The sequence below is a fragment of the Dendrobium catenatum genome, unplaced genomic scaffold, assembly GCF_001605985.2.
Source record: "Dendrobium catenatum unplaced genomic scaffold, ASM160598v2 original_scaffold_77270, whole genome shotgun sequence".
Taxonomy (NCBI): domain Eukaryota; kingdom Viridiplantae; phylum Streptophyta; class Magnoliopsida; order Asparagales; family Orchidaceae; genus Dendrobium; species Dendrobium catenatum.
The window spans coordinates 164,334-185,771 of record NW_021395716.1 but is presented as its reverse complement, the minus strand read 5'-3'; positions in this window follow the sequence as shown (position 1 = coordinate 185,771).

Genomic DNA, 21,438 nt, shown 5'->3' with positions numbered 1-21,438 from the left:
ATGTAGCTAGTAGGAAAAAATTTTACACTATAACCCTTATCACATAGCTGACTTATACTTAACAAATTATGCTTTAATCCTTCCAACCACCTTCTTTGTGGTGTTATCTCCAAGTGTTACCTTGCCTCCACTCTTGGCTTCCAGTGTTATGAATTGAGCAGTATCTCCAGTCATATGCTTTGAACATCCGCTGTCCAGGTACCTTATGCTCCCACTAGGTCTTGTGTGAGAGCGACCCTGCAAAAATATCAAATGTTAAACCTGGGAACCCAAACAAGTTTGGGTTCTCCTTTTAGCAATTTATAATCAGATGCATGTATGATATGTCTAGATTTATGCATCTTAGGTCTCCACACTAAATCAGATCTCATCTTCAAAGTACATGTGTGTGCTGTATGTCCAAATAATCCATAATTATTACATTTGACATTAGGAAAAGTATTCCTAAGTCTTCTACATTTGTTTTTCTTCTAAGGGATTCCATATATTTAGGATAAAATTTAGGATTTATAAAATCTTCAAGTTTGGGGGGTATCCTATTATCCTCGAGAGCTTTTATTTTTAGCTTATAAAATGAATTCATATCTTCCAAGATTCGATTTGTATAATTGATTCGATATGTTTTTCTCTCTAACTCATCCTTAAATTTTTTAAATTCTTTTTCAAGATCAGCATAGGATGATTTTAAAATCTCATGATTTTTATTCAGGTCATCGTATTCATCAAGTAATATCATGTGGTTGTCATCTATTAAAGCATGATCTTTCCTAAGGATTTCATATTCTTTCTTAAGTTCTTCTAATTCTAGACTTACACTAGCATGCATCTTTTTCATTTTCCTATATGCATCATTCATGTGTTCAGAAAGTTCAAATAATTCATTATAACTTAAGTCACATACCTCTTCTGGATCAGATTTATCTATATTATCTGCCATCAAGCAAAGATTGGTGACTTCTTCTTCTTTTTCAGTCTCTGATGAATCTGAAGCTGAGTACGCCCAAAAAGCTCTTTGAAACTTCTTCTTGCCCTTCTTTACAGTTGGTTTCTCCTCTACCTTCGCCTTGCTATGAGTGGCTTTGAGTTTTGGACAATTAGTCTTGATATGACCTGGTTTCCTGCATTCATAACAAATCACTTTATTAGAAACCTTGTCATTTCTATTAAATTTACCTCTATTCCATTACTGGCATCTCTTCTGCTTCCTCTTCAGAAAGCTTCTGAATTGTCTAGTCATCAATGCAATATCGTCTTCATCCTTAGGTTGTGAGTGTTCACTCTCAGACTCTTCCACTTTTAGTGCTATATTCTTCTCTTTTCGTGGTTCACCTGCATAATTCTTTCTTTGACTAACCCCTTGCTCGTAAGCAATGAGTGAATCAAGAAGATTGTCAATAAAATAAATGTTTAGATCTTTAAACTCTGTAATTGCAGTAATTTTAGCATCATAAGCAGTAGATAAACAATGAAGAATCTTATTAACCATTTCATCATTCGTTAGTTCCCTACTTAGTGCATGTAAAGATGTGACAATTTGTGTGAATCTTGTGTACATATCAAAAATTGATTCATTTGGTTTCATGCAAAACAATTCATAATCATGTAACAAGATATTAAGTCTTGATTGCTTAACCTCATTAGTCCCATCATAAGTTATACAAAGTCTATCCCATATGTCCTTTCCACTTTTACAAGTGGAAACCCACATGTAGTCTTCAGATTTTAAAGCACAAAAGAAACTATTTATTTGTTTGTGATTTTAATTAATCAAGGATTTTATTGGTAATTCTGATAAGGTATAAAGTTTAATTCTCTATTCGTATGCTTGTTTATCTGTATGTATTTTTTTTTTATTTGTTTGTGTGTTTGTTTGTTTGTTTTGTGTGTTAGTTTATCTAATTTGTGGTTTGTGAATTATTTTTATATATGATTGTGTGTTCTAATTTCCTTCTATATATAGTTAATTTTTATGTGTTATAATTTCTCTCCTTTTGGTGATGTCAAAAGGGGGAGAAGGTACTTGGTTGTATTTGTTTCATTTGTTACTTAGTTTCAATTTATTTTAAATTAAATGATTAAAAAATTATTAATGTTTTCATTCTAATTTTAACATAATTCTTTTAGTGAGAAGGAGGTTAGCATAAAGTAATTTTAGCTTATAAATTCAACAGATAATATTTATCATCATCAAAAAGGGGAAGATTGTTGCAACTCAGGCTTCTGAATTTATGGCTTTGATGATAATCAACATTAATGATTCTATCTTTATGTATGCTAGTGTTTGTATTGCATATTTATTATTGTGTACTAATATTTTAGGTACATTATGCACCAATCAGGAACATCATGTACCGATTAAAGTTATTTTTTGTACTAATCATACTTTAAGTTAGGTATCATATTATACGATCAACTACAGAAAAATATTAAATTGTCTAATTGTGTTATTAATGTTATTTGATTTAGTCATACTAGTTGATATTGATCATACTTGACGATCAATTGAAATCATGAATTTTAGTCGCCAATCATTATTTGGGCAATATTTTGAAATACAAAATATGTACTAATTGTATTATATGATTGATATTATATTGTATGATGTAGTTATATCATGCCTAAATTCATCTTGTAATTAGGGATTAAATTTGGATTAATTATTTTAGTAAGATCATACTTTATGATTGAAAAAAAATTGTACTATACGACCAGATTCCTGCATGGGATGCTATTTTATCATCTCCAATCATACAAGATGATAATTTAATTTGATCATACTAATCATACTAGATGATCATCATATCATACTATACTAGTAGCTCAAATACTTGAACTGATCATGCAATACTTTACAATTCGTACAGTACAAACATGGATACTTTGTACTAATCTTATCATGTGATCTGTGATAGTACTTTACGATCATAGTTGATAGAATTGAGTATTAAAGGTTTTTCAAAGCCCTCAATTTAAGCTTTCTCATAAGACATTGTAAGATTCTTTTTACCATTCATTAAGTTATTTCTTTTGAAAGATTGAAGAGAGAGCTTCAAACATGGGAGAAAAAGGGTGGAGTTTGTTAGAGAGGGAGAAGATCCTTGTGGGTTGCAAGGGCGTGTAAGAGGGAGTTCCACACGCCCTTTCAACCCACAAGGATCTTCTCCCTCTCTAGCAAACATGCACCTGAGTTCCTCCAAGTCTCAAGGTTTGTTCTTGAGGGAACTTTTTGAAAGAAGATCTCTTTGGTGATAAAAGACCCAGCTAATCCACCACACTACGAAAGGTGAAAGTGATTTCAAGGTACTCTGCCTTCTGCAGAATGGAGGAAAAGATTGAAGGATTACTGCCATCACCAGGTGGGTAAAAAGAATTATGGTCCTTTGCTGCACTGAGTTGGTGGAAGAGTTTTTGTATGGGATTCTCCACCTAACTGTGGTGGATCAAGGATAAACACTGTAGTGATAGTGTAATACCTTGAGAAGAGGACTTTGGGGAGTGGACGTAGCTCATGGTTTAACTGAACCACTATAAATTCTAGTGTGTTTGTTCTGATTTCTATTTTCCATATTTTATTTTTCTGCACTTTATTTTTGTGATAATTGGGTGGTGAAATACTATGATTAATGAATGTTTGAGATGTGCCAAGAGGGGGGTGAATTGGTACTCTAAAAATAATCCTAAACAAGAGTAGTAACTTTTTATAGATTTATTCAAAATTTTGAAATAAGCCATTTAATTTCATAATGGAGAATCTAACAAATTAACTATGATTTAAAAACAATGGTGATGAAATTCTAAATTTAACTTGGTTAGAAAATATTAGGAATGACCTTTCTTTATTAGATTTAAATGAGAATTTGACTTTTAATAGGACATAATGGAGAAAAGGATTCATGTAGTCGAACCCACGTAGTGGGATAAAGGCTTGATGTTGTTGTTGTTGGTGGTGGTGGTGGTGATAAAATTCTAAATTGCATAATTGAATATTTATCGTAGAAATTCACCAAGTAGTTATAACAAAAGTAAAATGCATAAAATAAAAAGCACACCAAAAATTAATATAATGGTTCAATCAAGTTTGACCGACGTCCACTCCCCGGGTCCTCCACTCTGAGTATTGCACTAACACTAAGTGACTCTCCTTTTACTCCCTTAACAAGGTAGAGAAGCCTTTATAAATTCTCTTCCACCTACCCAGTGCAGTAGAGGATTAAAGCTCCTTTTATAGGCAGAGAACCTTGACTCCTTTCTCTCTCCTAAAGAAGGTAGAGAAACTCAACTCCTTTTTCTCCCTTTAGAAGAAAGTAGAAAACCTGAAGGACTAGACTAAGAAGCCCTTCTCTCTAGGAATCTCTCAAAAGACTCACTAAGGCCATAGGAGGAGTAAGCATGCAGCTAGCCCAGAGCAACAGTGTGATCCCCTCGCACTACTTCTCCCTCATGCTTAAGATCATCTTCCCCTTCGTCTCACAAATCCTAATTATCTTTAAAATCTACCTCTCAAAGTTCCTCCTTTAGTCATGTTCCTCTCTCAGCATTATATTAAAAAAATATTAAAGCATGAATATTATTATAAGCTTTAAAAAACCTAAAAATTCAAATTAGTCGTCACTATTCATACAGTACGATAGAGGTTTGTAAAGTACAATCATTTCAAAATTAGTCCCATTCAGTATGATTTAAATAATCATTCAAATGAACTATTATAATTTTATGAACACATCATACAGTATGATCCAGAGATCATACAGTATGATCTATTTAATTTCCTCTATTTGTACATGATGATTCATGGGATGACTAAAAGTCATCTCTATCACTTATCCGTATTATTCTCATCATACACTATAGTTATTTGTTTTTAGGTAGATGGTCTTGTATGATACAAATATTATATAGTATGATTAGTTCAAAAATTATAGCTTTGTCTTGTATCATCTTCAAGATGGCTAAAATCGACTCTACCGGTCGTTTAGTATGATCAACATTGTACAATATAATTCATTCAAAAGTCATGGTTTTATTTGGTACGATCTCTGATGAGATGACCAGATTTTGTCTCTATTTATCATATAGTATGATCGACATCATACAGTATGATTGACTATCATTAATTAAATCTTGATTTGATTGACTAATTATGGGGGTTAATTTTAGCAATACTTCAAATTTTCATACTATATGATTCAAATCATATAATATAATTAGTTCAAAAATCAATTCCAAAATATTACTTAAATTAATCTGGCGGCTAGGGTTTTGATAATGAAATGTATCGTACAAAACAATTAGTTCATAGAACAAAAGTTTTTAATTAGTTGTTGAGGCAATCTTTAAACCAACTGATTGTATAGTATGATTTTAAATCATATAGTATGATTACTTTAAAAAAAATTCTCAGTCCCCCGTGTGTGTGTACACAGTCACCCAATTGCCTACACTCTAATGTTGCCTGACTCAATAAAAAAATTAAAGAATTTAAAAATATAGACTCTTTTGACTTAACATCCTAACATACCCAATCTTGAGACTTTAGTCATCTTGAGTATTATACCTATAATCTTTAGTGCATAAGAAACAAATAATATCCAATTTATTTCCTGAGAATGTACAATTCAATCAATAAGGTTTGTCATCATTAAAATTTCAAGCTAAGGATCCTAAATTTGCAACAATTAATTTTTTTTTATGATAACTAGAATATTATCACCATTATTGTAATAGTTTATAAGTTAATTAGCTTTTGCATCAAAGAGAAAGTATTTACTTTCATGTTTGTGTGCTTAGGGACAAGTTCACAATGGCTTAACATCCTTATTGAACTTTCAAATGCAAGTCATATAATATGATTAGTTATTTTATTCAATTTTTATTGATTTAATAAAAAACTCGAAATAAATTTTTTTATTAATAGATTTTATTGTCTCATTATGATTGTCTAATATGATTTAATAGAGAATTCTAGTATGCATTTTCTTCCCTTCTTGTGAGTGTGAGCTAAATTATCTTACCAATATACACCTAATTTTAAAAACTCAAGAAAAAGAAAATACAAACTTTTAGTACAAGTATAATTAAACATAACACTACACTTTTTGAGTTAGCTTTTTTGATCTAGCTTTATATATGTTGTACTTGAAATGTTAGTTAGACATAAAAGAAACAAGTTATATTTATAGAGTGAAAGTTAGTAAATGATCAAACACATACTATTTATGATAATTAAAACACTAGGTTGGGGTCATGAATTGCAACAAATAGCTCAATCCATGAGTCTAGAGAGAGGTGGTTGAATAGGGGTGCTAGTTTTCCCCCTTCTTCTAAATCGTACTCCCCCATATCTATTGTCCTTAGTGTTGGTCACTATAAATAAGGTGGAATGAACTATCAGTTAATTAAGTGGGGAAGGGATTTGTTGGTGTATAGTTAACTTAGTTATATTGCATCTACTAAAAAGGCTATGATTTGTGTCAATGGCAAGTTTCACCAATAATGGTCCTTAGGATTTTTAATGGTAGTCAAAATTTTAATGTATTGGACCAACATTTTAGCAACATTAAATTTAGTGTTAGTCATAAAAAAATGTTACAATTCAGAGAAGTGGTGTAATATTCATTCAATCATCAACTTTAGGGACAATTGAGTGTTAAAGGAAAATTTGGATAACAAGCACATTCAACACCAACATGCTAACAAGTTGTAGGTGATTATTTGTAGGGCTATTCGTAATTGCGAGGCATACTTTTGTCAAATTGTAGTTAATGTAAGTTGAAATGTTGTAAGGTTTGGTGCCAATATTGGAGACACGAAGATGTTCATGGAAATATCGACATGTGAGTTCCATAGGGTGTCAATAAAAAAAATATTCGAGGGAATTATGCTTAATGATGATTCTCATATTTGTGAAAAACTCAAGAAATAGTTAAGTATTATAAGGACATTTTAGGGTAAGGAGAAATTGGTGGGTGGTCCATATAAAGAGATATAATACTTAAAATTAAGGTTATCCTTGTTAATTATTTTTAGTAGGTAATTATAGCTACCCAATATCTATAGTAGGTGATAGGACCTATCTAAAATTAGAATTAATTATCTAGGTGATGCTCCTTTTTCCTCTTCAGCTAGTCTAAAGTATTTCACCAAAAACCTTCTTCCATGGAGATCCTCTCTAACAGCTCAAAAGACATAACACGGAGGACCGAGGTATAGGCCAACTAGGACAATCATGTGACTCCCCCCCACACACCTGGATTTCGATCCTCAAGGACTACCTATCAACCTCACATTCTCTCTCTCTCTCTCTCTCTCTCTCTCTCTCTCTCTCTCTCTCTCTCTCTCTCTCTCTCTATCTTTCTCTCTCCTAAGTAGTTTAGACACTTTAACAATCAAGGAAAAAACTCTCCTTTTATAAAGCTCCCTCTCATAAGAATTACCATTTTAGGCTACGCACTTGTTTCGTCTCTCATTATCTGAAAAGACTTATGTTTTATAATTTAAATAAAATACTAACTTTTTATTTTGTTATTCTAATCATATTATCTAATTAGTTAAACATCCATTTTTGAGTTTTATGAGATCATAATGTACAAAAAATAATTCTAAAGTATGATAAACTATATAGAATCAAGAATCATCTAGGGTTAACCACTATTTATCCACAATAAGTTCTTTGAAATTATAATGGTTGATTTGGATTCTACAATAAGATTGCCAATCAAAATTTATTTATGATTTGATTTTTTAATCAATGATCTAAAATTCACAAGATTCATTAATAATTGTATAATATGAAATCTTTCATACAATGCAATTAGATCAAAATTAAAATTTCAAAATTTCCTAAATTTGATAAATCATATTCAATAATAGGATTTTATCAGAAAAATTGATTGTCCTATACAAACTCAAGTCATATAATAGATTAGTTATTCCAAAAGTTAATTTAATTAAACAAAAGATTTTATTTTATGGATTAATAGATCATACAATACGATTGGGATCATAAAGTACGATTTAGTTGAGAACTTAAGTGATTAATTGTCATACATACTCATTAGTGTGTGCTTGATTATCTTTCCAATATACACCTAATTACATAAATGACTACATGTAAATAAAATTATAGACTCTTATTATGTATTTAATTAGACTTTAGTAATACATTTTCTTTACTTTGCATTTTTTATTTGGCTTTGTGTTTGTTGCTCCTAAAATATTAGTAGCATAAAAAATAAACATGTAATATATAAGGCATAGAGAAAATAATGATCTGACTAATAATGTTTGAATTTTTCAAAACACTATGTTGGGCTCACAAATATCAACAAGAAGAACCACCCACCCATTAAATAGCTAGGCCATCCTGCTTAAATTTTCTTTTGAATTCACTAATACTAAGTGCCTAAATCAATATGAGTTTCAATGAAATAAGATTACATTATGTTCTTCGATTACTACCTTGGGAAAAGTTCATTGTTGGTGATGGTGCATATTGAATATGAGTGCCTTAATACCTTTTGTAAAGAGAAGTTGTGTATTCCATGAGACCATAATAAGCTCAGGTTATAACTTCCATTGTACTATGAGTTCATGAATGTATTGAATTTTATTGGGGTTGTGTGGACTCCGAAAATTCAGCCCCGGCCTCCCCGCCATGCAACTGATTTGTTTTTATCTTTTTCAGCGAGGGAGTTTTAACAGAATACGTTCCAGGGTAAATTTTAGGAAGGCAGATGGGTTTGTAGATAAGACACTACCCAAATATTTCACCCTCATTTGCGAGGACTTTATGATCGGAGTTCTGGTTTCCTATAGGTGCAAGCCCCTATAGTTAATTACCCCTCTTGATCATGAGAGAGAACTTTCGATTAAGGCTAGTCGTCAATCAGATATGTATAGATACGCATTATCTGGCATATAGTAGTAGCAATGGGTTTGGATTTGAAAATTGGGTTAGAATTTGGATATTTGGAAAGGTTTGGATGTTTGGAAATTTAATATTTAAAATAGGGAATTTCACCACCTTGCACTTAAAGCGGATGGTGGGGGAATGAATGATAGATCCGATCAAGATACCATGGCTCTGTCATCCTGGGTCATCGTGATCCCTTGTCTACTTAGTCAAAGAAGGTAGTTGACCCAACCTGACATAAGGATCCTTGTCGGTAGCTATGGTTGCTTCGTACAAGGGTACCTTATAGACCTTGGTTGAATATTTGTCTAAGGGGATAAATTTGAATCCACCTTAGCTAACATAGGGCATTGTGCTCTATCGATCATATCCTATTGATTCATATCTCAAGGATTTGATGTCAGTAAGGAACGTATTGGTGCTGGCCATAACCACTATTTCGTGGTGCCATTTGGAGACAAAACCACTCGGTTCAAAGGGCCCCAGGTCATAACCGTTTATCATACGATGCCATTTGGCGGCAAAATCGCCGATTAAAGCACATGTACCACGTCCTTACTGGTATGAGATTGTTTGAGAATGGATCCTAGTGATATTTTTGATTAGGCATTAGCTTTTTTTGAACTGAAGTAGTTTCTAATTTGTCCACCTCAATAAATTGTTGCAGAGGGTTGATGAATTTTGCTTTAAGTATGGATGGTTAGATTTCAAATTTTAAATATTTTTGGGATGGCATTTTTGAAGATATTTGAAATGTTTGTGAACCCCTCCAATTGAGATAGACATTCAACACGGCCATCATCGGGGTATTTGGGATTATTTCTAGTTGTTGATTGAACCTTATCGACTCGACCGAGCTATTGACCGAGGATCAGGTTTCTCATAGGCTTTGTGACTTTATTAGTGTATTCATATTGTTATAAGACTTGAAGGCCTAATATAAATGTATTAAAACAAATACATTGGTCACCACAATCTTATATTTGTTTAATGGTTTGAACCATGTCGACTCCTATTGATCTGTATAGAATGATTGGGTTCAAACTTGAATTCACTTATTAACCCGCGTAGCATCCCTAGAAGTCACGTGTGTATCAATAACACACTCGTCGGGGCCCATGCGGATGTTTGGGGGCACTTTATAATTATTGATTGAACCTTGTCGACTTCTATTTACTTGCTTATGAGGATCAGGTTCAAATTTATTGATCCGCATAGCATCCCTAGACGTCACGTGTATACCAATAACACGCTCGCCAGGGCCCTTGCGGGTGTTTGGGGGCATTTCATAATTAAACCATGTCGACTCCTTTTTATCTTCTTAGGAGGATCGGGTTTAAAGTTGTTGACCCACATAGTATCCCTAGACGCCACGTGTGTACCAATAACACGCTCGTCGGGGCTCATACAGGTATATGATTCCACTTATGCTTTTTTTGTATCTATGTGTATACAAACTACGGTGCACGTGTGGGGTATTTTTGAATATTTATCATTAATCATCTGATTGTGATGATCTACTTGGAAGATCGTATGCACCTATCCACTTGTACAGATGTTGCAGATCCGGTGGCGTAGCATTGTAGTCTTGTGGATGCCTTCTGTCTGCTCGTATGAGCGTTGCAGATTCGGTGGCGTGGCGTAGCAACTTCTGAATAGAGTTGTTCGCTGCTTCGTACAGGTAGACTGTCGTGCACTACTTGTATGATTTATGCATGTAGATTGCAATGCACTAACTAGTCTCCTTCTTTAACTAGCAGATGTTGTTATCTACCATAATTCTTTCATATTTGTCCACAAATAATATGTTGAATGTGTAACAGGTCTCTTTCAGTGGCTTGTATACATTTACACTTGCTGTGGTCATCTTGTATTTTGCTTTTGGATAACATATTGGGTGTATAATAGATCTTCTATAACAACTCATGGGAGATTGTATGTTCATATCCTTTCATTGCTTTTATTGTGATCTGTAGTATTTTCACTGTTGTTGACTATGTGTTATGTCATCCAATTCACTATCACTGAGTTCAAGCTCAAATTCATTTGAGTCTTATTCGATTCAAGTTTGCATGTCTTCTATGCAGTTCGTTATTATTTTCTTTTATTCAAGTTCATTTAAGTTAGGATTCAATGCTTTCAATTTTGATTATTGTTCAATTTGAGTTAAAGTCTTTTGATTTGTTCAAATTAGAGTCCAAGCCCAAGTTCAAATTGTCCAAAACATGTCAAAGTCAGGTCCCCGATTCACTGAAAATTTTGGCAGCCTCCCGGAGTCTCCCACTTTTAGGGGAAAACTGGGCCTCCCGCCACGCTAGAGAAAAATGTGTACGGTAGGTGCCCTCATACGAGGACATCGCGGCCGTGAAATATTCAAACCCACCACGCCATAGAAAGGCGTGTATGGGTCTTCGGTACCTGTTGCTAGAAAATACAGTCATTTCCCCACAAGCGGGTACTTATGAATATACCTGTCTCGCTGTAAGCGTCACACCGGGTTCCCATCCCATAACGTTAGATAAGAAAAGCATGTATGGGCGGTTTTCCGGTGTGCCACGTACACCAAAAAAAAAGATTTTAGATGATTGCTCGTATCGTCGTAGGCACCGCACCCGGTTCCCTTCCCACCATGCTAGAGAAAAGCGTGTATGGGCGGTTTGCCTGTGTGCCACGAACACCGAAACGAGAACCTGATTTGGAAATTCATACCTTCGCGAAGGTTGGCGACGATGGTGAGATGAACACAAACAACATTCATTCCTTTCCCTTCTTTTTTTTTCATTTTCTCATTCTCCTTTTCTTTTTTTTTTTAACTCTTTTTTTTTTTTTTTTTTGAAACTCCTTTCATCTCTTTTCTTTTCTTTTGCAAAAGTAAATATATATGCATGTGTATCTAAACAAATAAAAACTCACATACACATATGCATATGTACTCATGTATGACATCAATGCACATAGCTAATAATATTAGCAAATGCTAATACTAACTAGTACTAAATACACTAATCAAAGATAACAATTAATACTAAAAGTAAATTTCTAGCTCTCCTTCCTCTTGACGACACATACATATCATCATCATCATTCACCATCATTTTTTTAGCATACATGGATGTGTATACATTTTTGCATATATACATACGCATATATATGTTAAGAGCAGTAAGTCACAACATGCATAGTAAAAAAAAAAAAGAAATGATACTGAAAACATTATCCAACAACAGTGACTAATGCAAGTAATCAAGAACTCAAATGAACAGGAATTTGCTCTTTTACTTTCACCGTTGGAGTGGACCTTAGTAGGCTGATTTTGTATAAATTTGAATGGTCTTTGAGTTGTAATGAAGTGTGAAGGTCTAAGAAATGGGCTGCAGTAATTAATAGGCTTTGGGTTATTAAGATGTTGCTAGTTATAGAAATACCGAAAAGTTGCTGCAGGTTTTGGGTAGGGAAAATTAGAAGTATTGGGAAAGATGATTTGCTTGAATGACTACCACTAAACACCAGACCAAATAAAGCTTCTTGCTTTTTGTTTCACGTTGTGGAAACAGAAGGATTTTTGTCTCTTTCTTTTTTTTTGTTTGCGAATGAAGGCACTTGAGTGGGGAGGTTGGGGTTCAACCCAGCAAAGGGAGATTGTTGCGTGGATGCACAAGCTCTAAGGAGTATTCGGTTGCTGCTAATAGAGTTAGCTGCATCTGATAAGGTTTGATCCTCACGAGAAAGGCAGCAGTTTCTGGGATTCCGGTTGGCTGGGAGGACCGTGGCTGCTCACGTGAAGATGCCCTTTGGCTTGAGGAAGAATGGCTGCTGGACTAAGGTTGAGGAGGAGATAAGCAACTCTTATTTGAATTTTGTGATGTTTAGGAATCTTCTATGAGCTGTTCATGGTGGAAAACTAGAAGCAAGTGTCAGTCCTATGGGGAATGAAAGGAGGTCGAAGATCAAACCTTGGAGAGCGCAGGTGAAGGATTCGGCTAGCTTTAATGGTTGAGAGAGAATCCTGGAGGAAACAGGAATGCAGACAACGGACTTTTGGACAGAGCTTCGAGGAGATCAGCTGGAAGTACTGAAGGCTTGAAGAACTCAGTGGGATTTTGCTTGGACGAACAAAAGGGAATGAAATTATTGTGTCTTGAGAAGTTGTAACGTGCTGCTCCGAGACGGTTCAAAGCCTGTGTTCATGAAAATGAAGTGGAAAACATAGGGGACTTGGCGTGGGAGTTGTGGGAGCTAAGGATTTTTTAAGTTTGAGAAGGAGAGGACTGGGGAGAGGTTTTGTTTGCTTGGGAGTTATCCTCTTGAAAACAGCCAGCTTACTTTCATTTTGACCAAGGAGCGGAGGCCAACTTCGACTGAAGTGACAGAGGATTGACGAACTAGAAATTACACATATGCATTAATTTGTATATGACCTTTTCTTGTTTTGGCATCTGCTGTCATTGAAATTTTGTTTAAGTTGATAACCATTTTAGTGACATGTCTCTTAATGCATTAATTTAACACGACAACACTGCATTAATCAGATCAAAGGCTGCCTTGGTTTACGTGTTTTTCTCGTTTTGCGTACATTCTTGCTTCGTTTAACGTGTTAATTTGCCGAATGTCAAAATTAGACAAAGTGATAGTGCATTTAAGGTATTGCCAACTTTTCGGTCTCAACGAAGTAGTCCGTTTTGAGATCGAACATCATTTGGGCAACGACAAGGGTAATTTTCACGTGGGGCTACCTCGATTTGCATGCCCAACATTCAATAGAACAAATTAATAGTGCATTTAGGGTATTGTCAGTGTTCCAAATACAATGATGCAGTCCATTTTACGATCGGACGTCGTTTGAGCAATGCTGAGGGTAATATTTATATGATATCGCCTCGATTTGCGTACACAACCTCAATTAAAGCAATTGGTAATGCATTTAGGGTGATTTCGGTGTTTTGATCAGCCTAGCATTTTAATTTTGGGTGTCGATCATCTCTTTTTATCGATCTCATCCGGTTCGCCTGCAAGGGGCCTCGACCAAGCAAAATTCAATACCCTGATCGCAACAACGTCATCTGTTTGGCAATCGGAGGTCGCTTGACCCTTCAAGTGATGTGTGGCGCCAATGCTCATATCGCTTTATTCATCAGTTTGGGTCCTTTCTCGTGCGGTTTGAGGTATAGGGGTCAATAGGTTGCCCCTACATATGTCTTACAAAACTTTAGGGTAAGAATTATTTCCTTTATCTTCTATATATAGGAATAAAAATTACCATGGACACTAAACCTATCATCCACTTCTTCTTTATATAGCCTTCAAAGGCTAGTGTGTACATTTCTTGTCAATAGTGTTGAGGATGATATGGTTAGAGAATAAGGTTAGGGATAAAAAAGCAATGTTTTTCTTCATTCATAGATGGATCAAGCAGGTCATACCAACTATAACAATCTTATTATGTATATTATGGAGAAGGAGATGAAGGTGATCATTTGGAAGTCACTAATCACTTTGCACAACCTCACCTACCATAATGTGTATATCACATTCTATAGTTTTTTATGATTATTATTTATTTACAAATTTATTAATTATTTTTTTGAAGAAAAACTAATGCATTTTCTCTAATGTGCAGATAGCAAGCCAAGGTGTAACTTTCCAACCAACAAAGTGGTGATGAAGTACCAAGGTGAATCCTCCCCTCATGTTGATGAGGGGAATGGTAACAAAGAGGAGTTAGGGCCCTTCATGATGCTTATTAAGGTTATGAAGGGGAGCGAGCAGCAGCCTAGTAAGTGGACAAGAATTGAGGTGGGAGCCCCCTTTTTTACTAAATTTTTTAGTGAGGTCAATTCCCCATAAAAATCTAATATCTACATATATATATATATCACAGAATCTCATTCCAAACATCAAATCTAATTCAACACTATGTTGTGGAAGAGTGATTAGACCACTTATCTTAAAATTATTACTTGACAATCATTATTGATTGTTAACTGATAATTTGATCAATCACGTAATCACTCATCAAACATTTATCATTGATATGATAATTTCAGAATCAAAATCGCATCAATTTGTTGACCTCCATAATTAATTCACAATCCATTACAAAATCAAACTTCAAATCCTTTAGTTGATAGTCACCAATGATTGTCACCTAATCACTTACTCAATCACTAACAATCATTAATGATTGCCAATGATATGAGCATGCCAAAATCCTAAAATCTTCTAAATCATTATTTAAATTAAATCTATATCAAATCAACATTTCAAATTTAATGTCAAATGTAAACCTCAAAACCCAAAGCTTAAAATATGCATAATGATTAGGCATGTCCTTAGGGTCAACCATATAAGTTTGGAGGCATTCCAAGTCCTTTAACCTAATAAACTCAAAGCATACTCCAAAGCAGTAAAACAATCAAATAATTATATACTATACCATTATACATAACACAGTATGATTTTTAACTTTGGAAGCCTCCCTAAATTCATTGAACATGATTATTATCATTAACATTATGTATTCAACTAACATTGAATCCTTGACGGGCCTTGGCTGACCCTGGTTAATCATGATGCTACCTAAACCATAAAATCCCAAAACACAATAAATCTAAATTTTTCCTAATTCAACATGGCTCAATTAGACAAAATCTTGAAACCTCCTCAAACATATTTCATATGTGATTTGGGATGAGATTCTGTGATAAGCCCAAGCCTTGGTCAAGCTTGATTGACCAAGTCAACCTAAGTTAGACAAACCAACCTTTAACTTTAAACATGCATTTTATACATCCAAGCTTCACCATTACATGAAACCTATTCCAAAATGTTCAAAACATCATTTGGAATGTGCTGGACCCAAACCTAAACCATGGTCCATCCTGGTTGACCAAATCAACCCTTAAGCTTTTAAAATTATATTTCAAACTTAAAGACTTTTTAATACCTTGGGACCACTTCCATTGAATTTAAAACATCATTTAGAATTGCATTGAACCAAACCCTAATCCTTGGCCAAACTAGTTGACCAAGTCAACCTAGGTTGACCCAATGAAACATTATGTATTCAAATATAAATTTCATATATAGAGACCATACCCAACACCAAAACCTTATCGAACATGTTCCAAAAATCATTTGGAATAAGTTGGACCCAACCCCAGCCCATGGTCTAACCTAGGTAACCAAGTCAACCAATGTTGACCAAGCACGTATAATAAATCCCCATTCATTATATTGACCTTAGTATACCCAATTTAAATTGAACCCATAAGAATATTCATGATGTCCCTAGGAACAAACCCTTGGTGACCCAACCCATGGGTCCACTTGGGCTAGCCACATGTCTTGAAACAAGTGTTCAAAATCACTTTTCATAGAACCAAAATTCAACTCTAGTTTAATTACGTCAAATTAGCCCTTGCAATGGATGCCTAGTGACCTCTTCCTTCCATATTGATCAATCCAACCGTTGGTCTAGCTTTGGTCATCTAATTGGACCAACCTTAAGTCTCCAAGACAAGTCATCTTGAACCATATTCCATGACCAGACCTTACCCTGATTAATTGATCCATGAAATGAAACTCTATATTTTTCTTGACACCTATCAGCTTAGCCTCCCCCCATATGGTGGTTGGAGATAGCTGGAATTCCAAAATTCATTCATATGACCCATGGGCTCAACCCAAGCTTGCACCTCATGTGACTCCATTTCATATAACTCTTTGAAAACCCTCTAGAGGTCACATGTGAATCCCATCCCAGACTAGTTTCTTGATATGGCTTGAACCAAGCCATTTTCTGGCCATAAGCTTTTCCCAATGCGTATAAATACACTAAATTTTTGTAAACAAGGTTTCTAGTTTCTAATTCAAAAATCATCCCTAACAAACTAGGATTCAAACCCTTGCTCTCCATCTAATCTTGTTATAGTTTTGTCAAGTTCAAGTAAGCTCTGGCAATCCTCCTTTGCTCGAAAGTTGACCTTCGATTTATAGCTCCTCGAGTCTACTTTTGTTAGATTGAAAGAATAATTTTCTTTGGAAGATTTTAATTTTTTGAATTCCAATCTTGAAATTGAGCACATCATTATGAATGATATCGCCTCAGGAGGTTATGATATCATTCCCTAATAGGTTAAGATTACAAAACTTTGAGTTCATCTTGAATATCATAGTTATATTTAAGGAAGAACCATATATGATCCATAAGGGTCAAAATAATGTTTTTTTTTAGTATTTGACTGTAGTAATTTTATAAAATATCATTAATTTTATGATCAAAATCATTAAAATAGAACTATACATCTTCCCAAGAAAAGATTATACCATTTAATATCAGTCATTTGAATATTATGATAATAATTATAAAATTTAATTTTTCCAAAGTTAATTAATTGAGTTTGGAAAAATGAGTTTAAAAATTAATATGGGTTCTTTAAATATCATATGAGTGCAGTCCCTTGTAGTAAATTACATCGTAGGAAGCTTAAGTTTCCTGCGAACTCAAGATTAAAATAATGGTTAAAATTTTATTTAAAATTATTAAGGAGTGATATTAAAGAATTGATGCTGGAATTTTTATGGGGATTGTATTAAATTTTGAACATCTATTTTTAAAGGTCAAAGTATGAATGTTAGGAGGTGTATTGAGATTCTGAAACACTTTAGAAACAACTGGTCTACCCTATGTGTTGGGCTTTAACTTTTGATTGATGAGAGATTTTAGTTTGAGTTGATGACTTATAAGAAAGTGGGATTATACTCTTGAAGGTGGATAATTAAGATATAAAATTTGCCAGTTAACCTAAATCTAAAATTGGGTACTAGACAATAGTAGACCGATCTTATCTAATGCAGTGCAAATCTGGACTTACTCTGCCTTAGATTGGCGAGGCAGCTAATATCCTAGGTGATTAAAACCCATGATTCAAGACATTTATGTAAGAGTGGTAGACATTATTTTAATTAAGTTTGAGAAATCAGGGCTGACATTTTGAGCATATTTTAATTGGCCCCTTAATACATGTAGGGTGATTTAAAGCTTGAAATAAAATATAATTATAAATTTTCACTCCTTTTAGTTGGTTTCTGATGCAATGCATTATAATTGACTAATAAATGCATAAATTTGATATGAAATAGTTTTAAAAAGACTTAAAAATAGGTTTTTTCCTAGAGATTGCATAACATCCCCTTGACAGAACTGCACCATAATATGCCAAATAGTTTTCCAGAATCCACAGGTAGGGAGGTGCCTAATAAGGAAGATTAAGTAATAATATGATGCATGAAAAGCTCTTGGCAAACCCAAATTTACTTCTTAAGTCATTAGAGTTCCTATGTGAGCTTAAAATTTTTAATTTAATCAAAGTAATTTTAGCATACAAATTCAACCAATAATATTTGTCATCATTAAAAAGGGGGAGATTACTGTAACTCGGGCTTCTAAAGTTATAGTTTTGATGATAACAAATATTACCGATTGTATTTTTATGTCTCCTAGTGTTTTTACTTCATCTTTATTATTGTGTGTACTAACATTTTAGGTACATCATGCATTAGTTAAAGTAATTTTCTAAACTAATAGTATTTTATGATAGGTATCGTATTATACGATCAGCTACTAAAAAAAATTAAATTGGCTAATTGTGTTATTAAATTTATTTTAACTAATCATATTGGATGATCTTGATCGTACATGATGATCAATTAAATCATGAATTTTAGTTTCGAATTATTATTTCAGAAATATTTTGAAATATAAATTATGTGCTAATTATACTATATGATTCATATTGTACTATACAATGTAATTAAATCTTGCCTAAATTAATTTTATAAATAGGGATAAAATTTTGATTAATTACTTCAATAATCATATTGTATGATTGAACAAAATCATACTATATGATCAAATTCTTGCATGGGATGATATTTTTTCATTGTCAATCATACAGGATGATAATCCAATTAAATTATACTAACCATACTAGATAATGATCATATCATGCTAAACAAGTAGCTCAAATACTTGAACTGATCATATAATACTTTATAATTCCTACAATACTAACATGGATATTTTATATTAATCATATCGTGTGATCTATTATCATATTGTATGATCATGGTTGAAATAATTTAGTTTTAAATGTTTTTCACAGCCCTCTATTTAAGCTTTCTCATAAGACTTTGTAAGATTATGTTTGCCAATTTTTTAGTTATTTTTTTTAAAAGCTTTAAGAGAGAGCATAGAACTTAGGAGAGAAAGGGAGGAGTTTGGGAGAGAGGGAAAAGATCCTTGTGAGTTATGAGAGAGTGTGACATGGAGTTCCACATGATTGCTCTAACAAACATGCACCTGAGTTCCTCCATGTGTCAAGGTTTGTTCTTGAGGGAAGTTTTGGAAAGAAGATCTCTTTCGTCATAAACAACCCACCTACTCCACTGCACCAAGGAAGGAGAAAATGATTTCAAGGTAATCTGCCTTCTCAAGGAGGGAGAAAATATTGAAAGTTCACTGCCGTTACCAAGAGGGTGAAAAAGATTATGGTCCTCTACCGCACCAGGATTTTGGAAGAGATTTTGTATGGGAAATGATATAAATTAGGAATTATGGCCTTAAAAGTTGTGAGGAAGGTGTTAGAAGGAGTGGTAAAAATGATATAAATTAGGGATTTGAGTGGTATATGTGTAATATTAATGTATGAGGTGTTAGATATGTAAAATAATAAGTATATAGTGGTATGTATGTAAATTTCCCTAATAATAATAGCTTATGGTAATAGTGCTAATGATGATGCTAATGGCAATACTAGATATAGTTAACAACAAGATAAATCTAAGTGAGGGGGATAGGCTTACTGTGTTTGTGTTATTTATGAGTGTGAGATGATTGTTTTGGGAGATGGTGGGCTGGTAGTGTTTGAAGAATGGGCTTTTATGTGGGTGGGCAACTGCAAGTGTGCTTTTGAATTAAGGAAGACTCGGTGGGCTATTTTGGAAGCGGGCTTATTTTGGGCTAAGTGAGTGGGCTACTGAAGAGGTGTGAGGGTTTAATATGTAAGATATGGGTGAAGAAATGAAGTGGAACGGTTGGCTTAGAGATCGGGTATGGCTTCTGGTATGAGGAAGAGGCGGGATTGATTCCAACTTGCAGACAAATAGGGAAGGAAAATATTTGGCTTGTAGGATCGAGAGGTTGGAATCAAGTATTCGAAATGGTGTAGGGTTTGACGGTGAGTGAAGATGACGAGCTCGTCTTCAATCGACCCGGAATAGGACGGGTTGTATGCGAGAGGACTTCGAACGGGATGAGAGGGAGGCAAAGGTCAGATGGTTTGTATGTGACGGTCAAAGACAGATTGGGCTTCACGTGTCGTGTGAGTATCGACGGACTGGAAACAAGTAAATCTGCTTGCTTACAGGATTCTATATCATGGAGATGGGAGGAGGAAAACGAAATGACATGGGAGGAGGAAAATGAAATGAGAGCTTCATTCATTTCCCTCTTTAATGATGCAAACAAAACTGCGATGAAGAGTGGGATTTTGGCACATGCGCCAAATGTATAAGGCATGGGAACTATAGATTTGAGCTGAATTTTAGCAAGATTTGACTAGGTATATTTTATTCGATGATGATGATGATTTTTTTTTTTTTTTTTAGAGTTAAAGTCAAAAGGCATACTTGTTTTCGTCGGCATAACCCTTCTCCACAACCTCTACCTTCCCCGACAAGAATCTATTATCTTACCCATCATCTATTTTATCCAATTATATCTTACTCAAACAATATCAACATTTGTTTCAATCACCACTAAGTTTTATCTCAAAACCTTATACCATTCATCATCATATCCTTCTTTTGTCCTTATCTCAACTGGTAACATCCGCCTTTATTATTCTCCAAATTTTCAAAAGGATGCTATGGAACAATTAGTTTTTAAAATGCTTCACTCCGACATTACTTGAAAGGTTTTAATAATTGGACCAGACCGGCCGGTTCAACCGTGGATTGGCCACAGGGCCGGTCTAGTCCAGTCTGAAAATCACTTCTGCATCAAACCGAACTGAACAGCCAGTTCAAACGACGAATCGGCCCTAGTTCTTTTGAACCAGCCGGTTCAATTACAAAAATTTATAATTTATAAATAATTAAATAAATGTTTTTATTATATTAAAGATTAAATATTAAATAATTTAATTTATTTATATTTAAAACATTTAATTTAATTTAATTTATTATAAATATTTAACACAAATCATCATGAAGCATCTTCACATGGCCCCACCACTCCATATGAATTCTTAACACTAGAAAACTCAAAAAGCTAAATATATAATTTAAATTATATGGTTACATATAAATTAAATTTAAATTAAAAATCAAATTAAAAAGTTATATCTACCTAAAATAAACTAAGAGAGAGACTAGACTACTATTTTATTACGCATGTGGACCATTTTTCATTTATAAAATGCAATACGCTGATATCTAACAATGAGTAAGCTGCTTATTAGGCTCGC